The sequence below is a fragment of the Panthera tigris genome, chromosome A1 (assembly GCF_018350195.1).
Source record: "Panthera tigris isolate Pti1 chromosome A1, P.tigris_Pti1_mat1.1, whole genome shotgun sequence".
NCBI lineage: Eukaryota > Metazoa > Chordata > Mammalia > Carnivora > Felidae > Panthera > Panthera tigris.
Genome location: NC_056660.1, coordinates 147,009,943 through 147,027,885, shown reverse-complemented (window position 1 = coordinate 147,027,885; position 17,943 = coordinate 147,009,943). Strand labels below are relative to the sequence as shown.

At 34.2% G+C, this 17,943-nt stretch overlaps 1 long non-coding RNA gene across 2 annotated transcripts in view; it reads right to left on the bottom strand.

The window, feature by feature from the left end:
- Positions 1–9,390, bottom strand: part of LOC122231430 — a 42,957-nt gene extending 33,567 nt beyond the window's left edge. For both annotated transcript variants that reach the window (XR_006208675.1, XR_006208674.1), the window contains exons 1-2: positions 9,349–9,390; positions 9,051–9,218 (exon numbers count right to left, since the gene is read on the bottom strand). This is a non-coding gene — a long non-coding RNA (uncharacterized LOC122231430). The remainder of the gene's footprint in view (positions 1–9,050; positions 9,219–9,348) is intronic.
- Between the last annotated feature and the right edge of the window lie 8,553 nt (positions 9,391–17,943).

Genomic DNA, 17,943 nt, shown 5'->3' with positions numbered 1-17,943 from the left:
AAGGAGGAATTTTTCATCATTGGTTCAGTTTTTCCATATGGGTTATTTCTATGTTTGCCCCCCAGGCTCTTTAAAGATTTTCTTCCTCTGTCTCAGCTAATCTTTTGAAATTCTGTGATTTCTGTCACCTAACCCAGGTCTTCATGACAGCAAACAAATGTTTCAGCACGAGTAATTGGTTCCTAGAGGGATGGGAGGCAGCCTCCGGTGTCCAAACAGAATCATTAAAGCAATTCTTTGTATTGGGAAACATGGAAGTGAATGTTTCTGAACCAAATATTTTTATAACCTCTCAATAGTCAAAAATAGTCTATAACTTTACCATAATAAAAAAAAAGGTAATTTGTGTGCAGCATTGTGAGCTCTCTGGGAAGGTCCACACCTAAATCTCCTTTCAACATGGCCACTAGAACTTTTCTGGAGACACCTACGCTTCTCTCTCCCACTCTGCATCTTTCTTTCTGATCCCCGCACTAAGCCCTGTCTTAGAGACTGAATTAACATTTAAAATATAGTCGGTAAGAACAAACATCATGAATTCTCGCTTATTTTGACAGGATTGAAATTGCTCTGGTGATTCATTAATCAACTTTTCAAATATGGAGTGGGATAGTGAATATACTAATTGAAAGTCAAGAAATAGAGCTTAATTGTTTAATGTCAAAAGCTCAGGGACAGATTGCAGGTAATTGCTAGGAAACCTATTCACATGTGTTTTAAAATATAAGCACTTGATCTGGGTTAAACTAAAGACAGTTTTTAATTATTTGGAAAGGGCTTCTCGGGCACACTCTTCCATTTGAATTAAATAAGTAACTTAAATAAAACCATGTGCCTGATTGTGAATAAAATTTTAATTGAACTCTGCTACAAAACTACAAAAGTGAAAACAAATTACATGTATGCAAAAAAGAAAATAATTTTTCCTGTTAAAACACACATTAAAAAGTTCTCAAAAGAAAACAGGGCATGTTACCTGTTTTGAGGGCATAATTCATTTTTAGTATAATACTTCAGAGCAACTATTTATTGTTATATTGGTAGCTCATATAAAAATGATAATGTCTCTTGACTTTGAAACTAGGCAGAGGAATTTTAAAGTTTAGTCTCAACTTAAGGAAACCCTAATTTTTATTAAAATACATTAGAATGGTCTACATATATCAAGGGGATTTTACCTAGTTTGATTTTTTTTCCTTCAGTCATAAGTCTAGGAAATGAAAGGCCTGGAAAACTTTGAAGTCTGAATAGTAGTTTTAAAATACAAAATTGTAAATGGCTCCATTGAGTTACTTCTATTGAGAATAACTTCCATGAAGTTCTGATGTATTTCTGAAAATCGAGTTTCACATTTCCACCTTTCTTATGTGCCCTTCCACCAAGATGTGTTGCCAGCACATTGACTTTAACACACATCCCCCGTGATCTTTGAACACAGCTCCTCATTCCAACGTGGCCCTCTTTTTTCCTTTTTCTACCATTATTTCTGTTGACTGTACCATCTCTCAGAAATCAAGACTCAAACCCTGGCATCATCTGTGTATGTGTGCATGCATGTGTGTATGTGTGTTACTAGACTTGATTCCTCCCCCCTAACCTAGACTATTTTTTAAAGCAGTTTTAGGTTCATGGCAATATTGACCAGAAGACAGAGAGATTTTTCATATACTTTCTGCCTTTACAAGTATGTGCACAGCCTCACTCATTATCAACATCTTCCACCAGAGTGGTATATTTGTTATAATCGATGAACTTACATTGATACAATATTGTTATATAATGTCTGTAGTTTATATTAGGTTCATTCTTAGTGTTGTTAATAATCATTATAGTGTCATACAGAGTAGTTCCACTGCCCTGGAAATGTTATATTCCATTTATACATCCTCTATTCCCCCAGCCCCTGGCAACTATTATCTTTTTATTTGTTTGTTTTTGTTTTGTTTTGTTTTGTTTTTACTGTCTCCACAGTGTTTCCTTACAATCTTACAATATGTAGCCTCTACAAATTGCCTTTTTCCACTTAGTAATATGTATTTTCAGTTTTCTCCATATCTTTTTATAGCTTGATAGCTGATTCTTTTAGCAGTGAGTAATACTCCATTTTCTACATGTACGACAGTTTTTCCATTCACCTACTGAAGGGCATCTTGATTGTTCCCATGTTTTCACAATCCTTTATAAATCTGCTATAAACGTGTGCAGGCTTTTGTATGGTCATAAGTTTTCATCCTTCTTTAGTTATATTTCAAGAAGACCAATTGATGGATCATAGGCATTGTTGGCATAATTTAGTTTGTTGCTTAATGTTCAGTGAAAAGACAAGATGTAGATGATTTTTTGTGTATATGTAAATGTACATTAGAAATATAAACTATTAAAGAGTTGGATACTGACATATGAGCTGTATATATCAGAACTCATGATAATTGCAATGAGGAGGGTGATGAATAATACAACTTTCAGTTTTATGTTTATTTTAAGAACTAAAAATGACACCAAAATTTTAGTCAGCTCTGATAGGAATATAGACCTTTAATATATTTTGTATCATTGTGTTTTTTAAAATCATCTCCCCCCAACTGAGAAGATGATGTAAGACAAGTGTCTAAGACTAAAGAGCAGAACAGAAAAGAGAATAGGAAAGTTGGAAAATACAATTAATTAATCCAGGACAGAGTTAGTATACAAGGTATACAAGAGACTCTGTATAGTTCAAACCATACAGTTGCCATCTTTCTTCTCTACAATGTTTGGCATTAGCATGTTTTCACCATTCCCACCTCCCCTCTCCTGTTTTCCAACTTCGTTGTCTTTGTTGTCTGGGCAGTGGCACAAAACTTCCCAATGGATCACCCTTATTATAAACTCTTTCAATTGAGTGCAAGTTTGGCATGGTGCTAGATTATATTATTTTATGTCTTTTACAAGCCCTGATTATAAAAGAAATGAATATTTTAATTTTAAATGCTATTCAAGGCATATTGTGACTTGATACATGCCTTTCTTGACAAAAATACTACCATTGCTACCCAGATCTCTTTTCTGTATTTTTTCTCCCTTCTTATCTACCATCTTCAGTGATAAATGCCTTGCTCTCTGTCTCTATATTATACTAATCTATCCACTTTTTACATTTTTTAAGTTCTATTCAAATGCCATTTCATCTGTAGAATCTTTCCCAATTTTAAATAGAAGGCTAATCTAATTTTATATAAATTGTCTAATTTTGTTGCTTATTAGTTTCTGCTTCATAATATAATTAACATCTATAACATTTGTTTTAGCATGTGAGATCTTAGAGGATGGTGTTTGTACTTATTGAAATGCATAGTGAAATATGTTGCACTCACTAAATCAAAAAATACTAATTAATTATCTGTAACTTTCAGGAAATGTTTCATGATTCAGCCAAATGTCATGCTTCTTATAATGCCTTTTCTCATGATAATCCAGGTGGCAAAGTGAGTTCTGGTAACCACCAAAGCCCATTTGCTGCCTTTCATACAGTGGAAGGCTTGGTACCTTTTTTGCTCATTGATATCAGTAAAACTTTTTCTTCTCAATCACTAAAAAATGTATCAGTAGTGAAGTTGAAAGAAAAAGGGAAATTGTCAACCCTTTTCTCTCAAGAGGCTCTTGGAACACCATTCTCAGTTGCCCGTAGTGTCCCTGCAGACCACTGGACTCTTCATTCCATGAGGCATGGTATGGTACAATTTTACCAAGCCAAAAAAAGGCTACCTAGTTGAGTGTGGTTTTAGAAGAGATGGATTGTTTTCTATTAATTATGCTCATTCTTTAATCTCCTCCAGTCTCCTTTGTAATAAAAATATATTCAAGATAGCCTTTGGAAATGAGACTTTAGCTTATGAATTGAAAACAGAATGAGACTGCCTACCAGTTGTTTATTATCCTTTTCACATGTATTTATAAGTTTTTGTTTTGTTTTGTTTTGTTTTGTTTTGTTCTTGAGTAACTTAACCTTAAGGGCTCAGGTTTACTCTCTGAGAGACAAAGCAACACTTAACTCTTTTTCGAAACAGTGTTAGTGATGTCTCCACTATAAAAATCAAAACCATAGTTGTGATTTTTATAAGGCACTATTTTGTATACTACCAGGTTGTATCTCACTACGACACCATGAATTAGGTAGGGCAGTAATGACATAGACAAATGAGAAAGATCACTAAAAGGCAGTTGAACTGACTTACCTGCATTCATTTGTTACAGCAGGGTTTAGACAAAATACAGCCTCACACATAAATGACAACGCTAACATCCACTCAATGTTTTACTCTATTTTGTTTTTGAATAGAATATAAACTCCCAAAGAATAGAGATCATTTTTATCTTCCCCAAATACTATGTGCATAAGATGATTTATTAATTTATTATATTAAGTGTAGTATAAATTATATTATGGATATATATTTCTCCCACGTTATCTCCATTTGACTAAGTAAAGTAAATGCCGCTTTAGCAGCTAACATAGAAATCTAGTGTCTATTTTCCTGACACTTTGTAAAAATATCACAGAAAGGAATTTATAAAAAATGTTAATATAATAAATTAATTTGCATATCATGTTGCAGCCTACTTTTTTATTTGTTCACTTAATTTATTATTTTCACAGGTTTTTAATTATAGCAATATATTAACAAAGAAAGTATGTCAGGTTACCTATTAGACTACAGTTTCAGATTTACATTTCTCTGACAAGTATTTTAGCATGCATTTTATTTAATAGATGAGTTTTCTTTTTTATTCTTTTGGGAGGAGGCAGTTACAATTATTTTTTTTAATTTTTTAATTTATTTTCTTATGTTTAAGTGTTTATTTTTTTAAAAAATAATTGTCACATTAGCTAACATACACCGTATACAGTGTAGTCTAGACTTCAGGAGTAGATTCCTGATTCATCATTTAAATATAGTACCCAGTGCTCATCCCCACAAGTGCCCTCCTCAGTGCCCATCTCCCATTTTTCCCCCATCAACCCTCCGTTTGTTCTCTGTATTTAAGAGTCTTTTATGATTTGCCTCCCTCTCTCTTTGCAATTTATTTTTCCTTCCCTTCCCCTGTGGTCCTCTGTTAAGTTTCTCAAATTCTACTTATGAGTGAAAGCATATGATATCTGTCTTTTTCTGACTGATGTATTTCACTTAGCATAATACTCTCTATTTTCATCCATGTTGTTCCAAACGGCAGGATTTCATTCTTTGTCATTGCTAAGTAGTATTCCATTGCATATATAGAACACATCTTTGGACATTTGGGCTCTTTCCATAAGTTGGCTATTGTTGATAGTGCTGCTATAAACATTGGGGTACATGTGCCCCTATGAATGAGAACTCCTGTATCCTTTAGATAAATTCGTAGTAGATGTATTGCTGGGTCATAGGGTAATTCTATTTTTAATTTTTTCAGGAAACCCAACACTGTTTTCCAGAGTGGCTGCACCAGTTTACTATTTCCTAGTAAGATGGCACAATGTTTTAGGCAAGAATTGAAAGTCTGAAATACTCAATGCAAAATAAGTTAGTTAATATTTGTAAATAATTAAGGTGGTCAAAATAATTTTTTTTAATTATTAAAAGATTTGAAAACATATGTACATATTTATAAATTAGAAATTTAGAGGTAAGATATTTGAAATAGCTTACAGGAATATTAGTGAACTATATGAAGAAATTATCCAGCATGCACATCCAAAATGAATGTCAGAAAATAGAAGGTTTTTGAAACTTGAAAAAGTGAGTTCTAATAAATGAGGGGAAAAAAGGCATTTTAGAAGTAATGGCTAAGTATTTTCTCTTGAGAGGCAATATACACTCAATCAACAAACAGTTACTGCAAACAATCAATAAAAAAAATAAATGCATATCATTTTAAAACTAAATACCAAAGATGAAGAAAAGGGACTAGAGGCAGAAAATAAATTACCTAGTAAGAGTTAGCTGTTTAATTCACAGTAACAAAAACAGAATTGGAAAGGCAGTGGAATAATTTTTCCAAAATACTAAGAGAAAATGTCCATTTAAAAAATGTTTTCAAAAATCTTAAAAATTCTAGGAGTAATATAAAGGAGTAGGAAAGCAGTAGAAAAGGAAGTTATTTCTTTTAATTTTTTTAACATTTATTTTTGAGAGACAAAGACAGTGTGTCAGTGGGTGAGGGGCAGAGAGTGCAAGAGGAAGACACAGAATTCAAAGCAGGCTCCAGGCTCTGAGCTGTCAGTCTAGAACCCAACATGGGGCTTGAACCCACGAACCATGAAATCATGACCTGGGTAGAAGTTGGACATTTAAGCAACTAACCACCCAGGCCCCTAAAAGGAAGTCCTGACTACAAGAAAAATTTGGCAAGTAAAGAAATTTTCAGCTTGGTAAATCTCAACCTATATTGACTACAAAATGTAACGTAAGAATGACTGATAACTTAAAAAGGGAAGAAAACCTAGAACTGTGATATTTGTTTAAACTACTGTGTGAGCCAGGAGAAGAAGAATGATCAAAGACCGCTTTCTATAGTCCTTGAATTATTTAAAAAGAGTAATATTATATAAGGAAGTATTTTGGTCAATCATACTTCAAAAAAAAAGTATTTAAAGTATCCTTGAGAAGACCAAATAAAGTATGAAATTATGATTAAAAATCACACTTGAGGTTATATACATAATAGAATAACTGGTATCAAACTAAGCTTCCCAGGGGCACCTAGGTGGCTCAGTTGGTTAAGCTTCTCACGGTTCCTGAGTTTCAGCCCAGTGTGGGCCTCTGCCCTGACAGGTCATAGACTGCTCTTCAGACTCTGAGTCTCCCTCTCTCTGTCTCTCAAAAATAAATAATTATTAAAAAAAAAAAAACAAAAAAAAACTAACCTTCTGATAGAAGGCAGTTATACAAGGTGAGTACTGGGTAAAAGGCTGATTCATATATTTATAAAATATATGTTGTATTAGATTTGTACATATAAAATATGTTTAGAGATGAATGTTTACCTTATATATTATTTATCTCTATACTTTATAAGCCGTATATACCATACATGCATACATAGAGATGTTTAAAAATTGCTAGGAAATATCTATGACAACCAGACTTGAGAGGCTAAGAAAAGGGACAGTAGCACATTGATATGAGCCTTGAATTCTCCTTAAGTTTGCCCCTTTGCTGGCATTTGCCTATTGGAGCTAATGACTTAAAATCCAAATGAAAGTATCATGCTGCTATCACCAGTCTGAGGTGACCAAAAGAAAAAAAGTCTTCAGAGTTATCAAGCATGCAGTATTTGAGCAATTAAAAACCCTGAGAGAAAAAAAATTAAAAATGAGAATTTATATGGTTTCTATTCAAGACATTTGTTGACTTCTGAACCAAATGTTAACTTTTTAAAAAGTAGTAAACTTGAAAAATCTCCAAATATGTAATGGTCATAATAGAAATCATGGTAAAAATTAGAAAATTCTTAAAGTTGCACAATAAAGCTTTATGTATAAAACTTTATGAGATTCAGCAAGAATCACACTTTAGAAAAAACACTAGGTGTTTTTTAGGAAAAATGGAAATAATAGAGTTTAGAGGAGAGATGATGAAATTGCAAATGAAGTGAGATAGAATTAACAAACAAGAAAACTGGTTCTTTGCAGAGACTAATTATAGCAGTGATGAGAATGAACCTCACAGGCGTCCAACTAGAGGAACTGGAACTCTTCTCACGGCAGACTTAAGCTCAAGGAACCCCCCAAAGGCTTTGCCATATCTTTTTTTATTTTTTTTTCAACGTTTTTAATTTATTTTTGGGACAGAGACAGAGCATGAACGGGGGAGGGGCAGAGAGAGAGGGAGACACAGAATCGGAAACAGGCTCCAGGCTCCGAGCCATCAGCCCAGAGCCTGATGTGGGGCTCGAACTCACTGACCGCGAGATCGTGACCTGGCTGAAGTCGGACGCTTAACCGACTGCGCCACCCAGGCGCCCCTGCCATATCTTTTTTTTAAAGACTGGATAGCAGTTTAGGAAACTTTGCTCCTCCTCTTTTCTTGTGTTCAGACTTGCACTGTGGTCTGACAGCTTTCTCAGATTTTCACATCCCCCTCCCTATTTTCTCTTACATAGGCGTTTCCTTTAATAAAACTCTTGGACATTTATTTCCATCTTCTTATCTGCTTCTGGGATAAGCTAGACTAATACATAAAAAATAACAATTCAGACATTAATAATGAGAGAAAAAAACCACAAATATTTTTGGAATTAAAATACAACTGTAGATATAGCACACTTTTAAAAAGACCAATTGTGAACAAATTAATACATAAAATTGAAATTCTGGATAGAAATCGCAACATCCCAGGGAAATATAACTTACTAAAAATGGCTCAAGGGTGGGGAAAGCCTGATTAGCTATAAAAGGTTAAGAAATTAAAAATTTTTCTTAAAATGTAATTATTTATTTTTGAGATAGAGCACAAGCAGGGGAGGGGCAGAGAGAGACACACACACACACACACACACACACACACACACACACACACACACATACACACAAAGAATCCAGAGCAGGCTCTAGGCTCTAGGCTCTGAGCTGTCAGCACAGAACCCAATGCAGGACTTGAACTCATGAACAGAGAGATCATGACCTGAGCTGAAGTTGGATGCTGAACCAACTGAGCCACTCCAGTGCCCCAAGAAATTAAATAATTTTTGCTGAAATAAAGATAAAATCCAAATAATTTTATTGAGAATCCTGTCAAACACTGAAGAACAAGATAATCCCAATATTATAAAAAAATATTCTCAAGATTTGGGAGTAGGGAGCCTGGGCGTAAAAAGAACTGCCACATACATTTAAAGAGATCAATATTTTCTTGAAGATAATTCTTTTGTTAATTTCAGCCTAAAATCTAATTTAATTTTTGTGAAGAGTATAGATTCTATGGCTAGATTTATTTTTTTTGCTCTTATATATTTAGTTGGTCTAGCACTATATGTTGAAAAGATTAATTTATTCATTGCATTATCTTTGCCCCTCAGTTGATTATACTTACATGGGTCTGTTCCACTCATCTATTTGTCTATTCTTATGCCAGGATCACACTGCATTGGTGACTCTCAGTTTTTAGTAATTATTAAAGTCCGGTAGTGTCAGTTTTCTGACTTTATTCTTCTCAGTATTGTGGTTGTTTTTCCGGATCTTTAGCAAAACTATGAAACTCCTGGAAGATAACATAAGAAAACATTTAGACAACCTCGCGTATGGCAATGACTTTTTGAGATACATAAAGGCATGATCTATGAAAGAAATAATATGCTGGACTTCATTAAATTAAAAACTTATAAGGGCACCTGTGTGGCTCAGTTGGTTAAGCATCCGACTCTTGATCTCAGCTCAGGTCTTGATCCCAGGGTCGTGAGTTCAAGCCCTGCATTGGGCTCCAAGCTGGGTGTGGAGCCTACTTAAAAAACAGTAACTTCTACTCTGTGAAAGACAATATCAAGAGAATGAAAAGGGAAGTCACAGCCTGGGAAGTAGTATTTACAAAAGATACCTATCCAATAAAACACAATTAATCAAAATCTACAAAGAGCTATTAAAGTTCAGCAATAAAAAGAACAACCTGATGTAAAAGCAGGCATAAGACCCGAAATGCTATCTCACCAAAAAAGATGTATAGATGGTAAATAGGCCTATGAATAGATGTTCATTGTATGTCATCAAGCAAATATGAACTAAAACCACAAGGTACCGATACACACTTAAAAATGGCTACAATCTGGAATTCTGCCAACACCAAACGCCAGTGAGGATGGAGAGCAACAAGAGCTCACACTCAACGCTGAAGAGAACTGCAGAACTCTCGACACATAATAATGTGCTGTAAATCTTTGCCCTGAAAAATGGCTTCTATCATGGCTTCTAGCAGCACAAGGGTGTGTCCCTCAGATGACCTGAGCCCTCCATTACGTAGGTTCCTGAAAAGGCTGGGCACTGTCAGGAGAATTTGCTGCTCCTTCTAGTCAACACATGAACATAAGTCCCTGACCTCAGTTTCTTAGAGTCTTCCTACAAGTGGCTTACTTTTTTTTTTTTCCTGTCCCTTCCACTATGTTCATCTGTTTTGTTTCTTAAATTCCACATATGAGTGAATCCTATGATACTCCTCTTTCTCTGACTGACTGACTTCAGAAAAATAAGATAAAAACAGAGGACACAAACCATAAGAGACTCTTAAATACAGAGAACAAACTGACAGTTGCTGGAAGGGAGGGGGGTGGGGGGATGGGCTAAAAGGGTGATGGGCATTAAGGAGGACACTTGTTGGGATGAGAACTGAATGTTATATGTAAGCGATGAATCAGTGGGTTCTACTCCTGAAACTCATACTACATTGTAGGTTAACTAACTTGAATTTAAAGAAATAAATTTTTTTAAAAATGACTTAGAACTGAGGATATGTATCCCTTAAAAGTCAGAAGAGTCTTTAAGGATCCGAGATCCATTCCTTTGAAATGTAATCATTAGGAACTATAGGGCCTCTTTATCCCAATAACTGTGGGAGGATAGAATCCTAAACCTGATAACTGACAATTTAGCAAATGCAACCTGCCTAATCTCATTTACACTTTGTAATTTTTCATTTCTCTGACCCTGCTGCACTACTGCGCACCATCCCCATTCCATTCTCCCTTTAAAACTCCCAATCACTTTTGCACAAATGGGAATGAGGTTCATCTCTTTCCCCTACTGTCAGTACTTAACGAATAAAATCTATTTTCACCACTTTATCTAATGTTTAGCTATGTTTGTCTTAGGTAATAGTGTAAATGCAAAATGGTACGGCCACCTTGGCAGACAGGGTGGCAGTTTCTTACAACACCAGACTAACTTTTACCATGTGACCTAACAGTCATGCTACTTGGTATTTACCAAAGTAAGTTAAGAACTTCATACAAAAGCCTGCGCTTAATCGCAGTGTACACGTAGAAGTGTTCTCAAAAGGCAACAGTTTATTTAATCCAGAACAAATAATTTTAAAAAGTTACTGGATTAAAAATGTAGTTAGACAAATACAAATTATTATTATTTTAAGTTTTCTAAAGTAAGCTATAGTATGGTTATATACACCAGAATATAAAGGAAATGGAAAGGTACTAAACGTAGGGACTCCCTTCCCTCTCTCTCTCCATGCAATTTAACCCAAGCATTTTAAAAATAATTCTATCATTGATATTTCCCTAAACAGCGTGCTGCTTAAAGTAAAGGCAATATAATTTTCATTTAGTATAAGTGTCTCTTAACACTATATAATGCACTTAAAAATATGTTTTACTTGAGTTTAGAGGCACAATAAATGTATATTATAGCATCTTACTCAGCTACTGGCAAGAATAGATTGAAAGAGATGTGGAAAAGCCCTACTATTAGAGTTAAGCCTTCAACAAGGCTTTTACTAAGTGCTTAGCTTCAAGCCCAGATACATGTTAAAAACTTTCAGCTTGTATTTGGCCAATCAGTGTTATCTTCTATTTAAAGTGTTAGGTTGTATAAAGTATTTGTTTATAGCAGTTACCAGTCTGGCAGACTAAATGCTCCCCCGATATATTTAAATTTAATGTTTTGTTTTTCTAATGGGATTGTTATTTACCTAGTTCTTACAATATTTTCCAAATTATATGATTTTCATTTATAGACCTAGCACAAAGATAGCAAAGGCACTTAAAAAGAAAATGTAAAAATGTAGAGATAGAGTGTTCTTCCCAGTTTGATCCATTGAGTCATTTACATTCTCTCACCCCATGGTCTTTGAAGTTCACAAAATATATTTTTTAAAGTTACATTGTAGACAATGAAGAAACAATAGCTGTTTACATAAAATTACCTTTAAACAACTGAGCCATCTGGCAGATTCCCCCCCCCCTTTTTTTTTTTTTTAAATATATCTGGCAGATTTTGTACCTATGGATTTAGCTTCCCTCTGCCAAATCATCTTGTCTTAAGGACCACAGGATTATTAAAACAACCAAATTTACTGGACCATAAGACACAAACAAAATTAAGGACATGTATGAAGTCAGAGAAACAAAGATACTTTCCCTTTGTTTTCCTTCGGCAAATGTGCCCCAAAAAGAAAGTTCCAGCATCTTCCTACATACTGACCCACACAGCCCTGTTACCTAGAAGGCAGCCACACTGCATTCAGAACTGTTGCCGATATGCTGCCAAGAGTACAGAAGGCCTTGGCAGTGAAGAGCAACATTTTGAGTGTTTGTACTGTGTCCATTGCAGTGACAGCTGCTGAGACAGATTTCAAAGTCTTTTACATTGCCCGTTACCCACGTATTTCTATCCTTGGCACCTCTTTCAAGAATAGCAAGTGCCAGCTGTTCTTCTGGCCACCAAGACAGTGCATAGAATAGCTTCCCACCCCCAAAATAAATAAATAAGAAATAAATAACAGTGACAGGAAGTAAAATCTAAGCTGAGATGGGAACAACCCACCAAAAAAAGTTTCTGTTTGTACCTCCAACTAGCACATCGGTGCTTCTGGCTCACACTTGATCCAAAACATCATGCCGCTCCTAATCTTTCCTGAAAATACAAACAAAACTGAAAAAAAAAAAATTCTAATAGCCTGACCGTGTTATCTGAGGGCTTGGAGGGATTTCAGTATGTTTCTTAGGGTGCCAGAAAATATCAATATCCTATAAATCTCAGTAGAAATGTGCTGGTTCCTATCCAAACCCTGTTGGTTTCATGAATCAGTTTTTAAAATACTTTGCTATTATATAATAATTAAAATCCAGTTAATGGGGAAAAAACAGCTTTTTAAAAAAATGAGAGCATGTGGGAAAGACCTAGATAAAGATGCCCGTGTATATATAGGTTTTCTCTTACTCAACATAAACATGGCACTGATAAAAATAGAGAATAGCATCATGTTTAGTTAAACCTTAAAATACTTATCTATTATTATAAGTCCTCCATAAATATTTAATAAGCTTTCTGGTTCTCCTTTTATAAATATTATTTTTCATACTTTTTTATCTTTTTGATTTAAAATAGACTCATAAATACATTAGCATAACATTGAAAAGAGTCTATTTTTACTGAACTCCTACAGTCTGTCAGTGAAAAAAAGAAAAAAAATTAAGTTAAACTTCCCTGTTGGTTTTAAGTTTTACATTGGAAGTGCATACTCTTTTAATGACTTTGATAAAATCCCATTAAACACATTGCAATATTTATTGAAATTAACATGTGAACTGATAAACATTTTGCAGCTTTCCTCTGATTCTGTATGATTTTGGTACAATGCCTGTCATTCAATGTCATTCTTAAATTGACTGAAGATAATGAGGATATTCTTTCCAGTTTTACTAATTCTTGGTTATGTTTCAGTGCCTACTTACTATATGAAAGGAATACGTAAAATATGGAGATACATCTGAACAAGTGAGCCAGTGGCCCAATAATATGAACAGCCCCTTAAGGAATGATTGTACTACTCATTTACTATGTTTTAAACTTCATTCTAATTTAAGACTTATTCGGGAAAACAGGAGAATGAATCAAAATTCTTATTGCACACATGGGATTAAAATTAGACTGTACATTTAAAAATCTGCATAGTGTCTGAGTCTTCACAAATGTGGGCTTTTCATTCCTGTCTACCAGATCGTTATTTTTTTTTCTTATTATTTTATTTTCTTAAAAGTTACCCAATTTTTTCATTCAAAGGAGTCAGGCATTGATTCATCCAATACCCATTTCATTCTTCTCTTAAAGACGTTTATTCATCTCATATGTAACGCCCTGTTCCTTTCCCTCATAGTTAAAAGCTTGCCTGTTTCTCAATTTGGTTTTATAAAAGCTATCATATTACATTTGGAAAGTAAAGGATCCTCCACTTAAACCCTTTTACTCTCATCAGTGATGTGTGTCCACCCGCCCCCCCCCCCCACCAAGCCTCCTCTCAAAATAGTAACATTTTTAAAGCTTGTATTCTTGAAATTTGCAAGCCTGTAAGCTTCAAAAGTTGAAGCAATTGGTTTAAAGTGTCTCTAAAATTATAAATGCAAAAGTGATATTCGTGTCTGGTACCACAATAAATGTCAACTGTCAGATGGTGGTCTGACTGAACATCATACAAACCTGGCCTATATAGGAACATGCATGGTTTTAAGACACTTGAGCCACAGGCTTAGCATCTTGCATTCAAGGAGGTTTACGTGACCTTCTTTAAACATCATATGGGATGTATTTTTAGTGTCAATTTCTCCTTAGCAAAAATATTTTGAAAATGAAGCAATCAGTTTGAGATTGACTTGAATTTACTAAATCCATATACTTTTGAATTCTGATTTCTTTTTTCTTTTTTCTTTTTTTTCCTGGAGTGATAGGCTAAGACTAGGAGAGTCCTCTTTTGTTAATAGCTCAAGGCTTAAGCTTTGAAAACCGGGAAATAAGATTTTGTTTTTTGTTAGCTTTGTTTTGTTTTTGGTACACAACATTTTTGTTTTTCACACTGTTCCTGGCTTCTGCTCCAGAGGTTCTTTGTCATAGAGATAAGACACTTGTATCTCTGAGGAATGAGACTTAACACCTCTGGAATTCATTCTGTAGATACAGCATCAAAAAACTCTAGTTTCTTGGTTGAGAATGTCAGAATAATTATACTGTATCCGATTTTCCAATACTTTTGTAATTTAAGAAGTATTTAGCACCTAGTACTTAACAGACATATTAGCCACAGTATCTCTAAGTTTATAACTACACTCTGCTTTATTCATTCAAGGACACTAAAAGTCAAATGACCTAAGAGATTTGCCCCAGAATAGCTACTAATAAATAGCTACTAACAGAAAAACAAAGCTTTGAGGGGCAGCTGGGTAGTTCAGTCAGTTAAGCATCCCATTTCAGCTCAGGTCATGACCTTAAAGTTTGTGAGTTTGAGCCCCACATCGGGTTCTCTGCTATTGGCTGAAGTCTCCACTTTGAATCCTCTCTCCGCCCACCCCGTCCCTCCCCTGCTTGTGCTCTGTCTCTCAAAAATAAATAAAAACATTAAAAGAAAGAAAAACAAGGTTTTGAACACATACCTAGTTTTAAAGACTATATATTTTTAAATCTAAATTTAGTTTGGAAAGGGGACTGGATTTAAGGGTAGGTGGTTATAGAGACTTCAGCCATCCAGCAGTAATTCAGATTATGCAAGACATAAACTAATCCATTAGTGTTTATTAAAATAAAATATAGACTTTGAAATATAGTTGAAATGTAATTTATGACAAGTTTCCATTTTAATAGCAGAAGTAGAAAAAATATTTTACCATAAAATTCTGGAAGTAGAATTAAGTATTTTGTGGTAAATCCTGGTCTAGTTTAGCCATAATTATCTGTTCAATTGTGGCAAATATGAGGTCTGGCTGCAGTTTTTTGTAAGAAGAGTTTCTTCCTTAAAAGGGAATTTTAGAAAGACAGTGTTTTTTCTTCAACTGAGAAATACATCTGAATAATCAGGCTTTTGTCTTCCTCAGAAAGATATAACTTGAGACCAAAATCTTTTACTGGCATTGTCTCTTCTGTTGGAATCTCAAGGTATACTTAACCTAAGCATTTCACATATTTCTCAGAAGTTTCTTTGTCTTACATGTAATTTCATGGATATTATTTTCTCAACTATTGGGGCAAGAATACCAAGACCATGTTATATGTATTTCCAAGTTAGAAGTTTAAGCATGTCATGAGACTTTTTATACTCTTAATACTATTCCAAAAATGTTTCTGAGCTATTCAGTATTCTGTGCCAAAAAAGAAAAAAAAAAGCCTTTTCCTTAGGTATATGTTTAATGGAAACGAGTTTTGTCATAAATAAGAAATGACACATTGGCTTTAATGTGAATATATGAAAACAAAGATTATCTGTATTGAAATAAAGTTTGAAATTTGATGCATTATGAAATAAAGCTAAAATTTGAAATTTTGGAATTGGGTTTTCACATCTCATTCCAATATGCTAAATGTATCTTGTAAATAATTTATTTGTGGCTTTTCACTTAAGGATGTATCTTACATTTCAAAAATCATGAGCTTTTGTTTGAGATGTCATCACCTCACATGGATTACTGAAACTCAGTTCAGAAGCCATGATCATTCTGTTTGTTCAAGGATGTAGAAAGAAGACAGCTTGATTTTGTAAAGCTAGACTGCTGAGCAGTAAAATAGCTATGCTTTAGCTCATGATTGTATCTAAATGGAATCAGCAGTGAGAGAATAAGCAAATCAAACTATGTCCAAAAGGACCCCTCAAAAATGTTCACTTCCGGGCAGCCTTAGAATACAATGTAAAGTCATTACTATAAAGGCCTGGTATATATCCTAGGGGCAGGTATTGTTGATTGTGTCTTCCTATTGCACATGATGACATAAGGAACTCACAACATGTTCATTAAGCTGCATGTATGGTACCTCTCAATCGTTAATGTAGGAAGATTAAAGGCAGTTTGGGAATAAAATGAAATCAGAGTTCGAAGACCTTTGGCTTTACAGTCTCACAATATAGTATTGGAAAATCAAAGCTACTGTTAGCCATGTTTTGGCATACTTGCATGTTTAATAGGAACATTTCCCCCCATTATATATCACACTAACTATTATTCATCAGTCAGTCTCATTTAGCATTACCCTGCTTACCTGCTGATTTATTAACTACATAAAACAATTGATATATTTAGAATGTTTCAAAGGAACACTTGAGGTTAACTCAATTTACCTGGATTGTATCTTACCTATTCTAAACATCCATAGAATAGGAGGGGATCCAGTGAAATCTAGAATGAACTTAATTTTTACAGATATAAAAGTACACAGAAGTGTAGTAGGAGGAATTGAATCCCTAGTTTAAACATGTCACATCTTCAAGTTAGTGGGAATTGAGACTCTTTTTAAGTATAAAAAACATACTTTAGATATGATAGATTACATGGAAAAATTACCTGGAAAAAAAATGACCAGACCAGCATTTGGTATTTTTGGTTTTTTAAATTTTAGCCATTTTAATAGGTATGTAGTGCTACTCATTGCTGTTTTAACTTATAATACCATGACCTACAGTGTGGGCCATCTTTTCATCTGCTTATTGCCATCTGTCTATGTAATTTTTCCCATACAATCTTGAGGAAGTCCATGACCTACTCTGGATCCTGGAAAGTTGGACAATCAAAGAAATTCCTATATAGAAAAGTGAGATGCCAAGACATTCATGAAGATAATGAAGGATGTTTAAAACTATTTTAAAGTACAAAAATTAAATTGTAAATATTGGATTACTAATCCCTGAATGTGGGAATATTGTAATCAGTAATTGTAATTTATTAGACTAATTCTTTGAAAACCTGGGGCCCAATAGTCTTTCTCTATACCTAGTCTGTGTGATACTAATATCCACACGTCCCTTGCTCATTTGTATAACTGGATCCAGCTCTGACTTTCACCCCTCTTTTTTCTCATATTATAATCTTGTATTCCATTGTTTTTTTTTTCACAGTCTCAAAATTATCAGTTATTGGAAGTATAGATTATGATCATACAGTTTACCTTTTTGCATATAAAAAGAAAGGTAAACATTTCCACTTCCTACAGTAAAAATAGTCCACAGTGGAGCAGCTGATGATGCTGCCACATGCTGGGAAAAATATTTCACTGACAGATTTTGTCATCTGGATTATTGCAAATGACAATGAGGTAATTGGTCTGGTAAGTTTCCAAATACGTTTCTGACAAAGCCAATCATGTGAATATGTCAAATAAGTTGTGCACTATTTTAACTTAGATCCCAATCCTAAAATGTATTTCCACCATTAGGATTTTGTAGTATATACACAAATAGTGAATAATGATTCTGAATAAAGATTAATGGAACTGTTGGGAAAGCTTAGTCA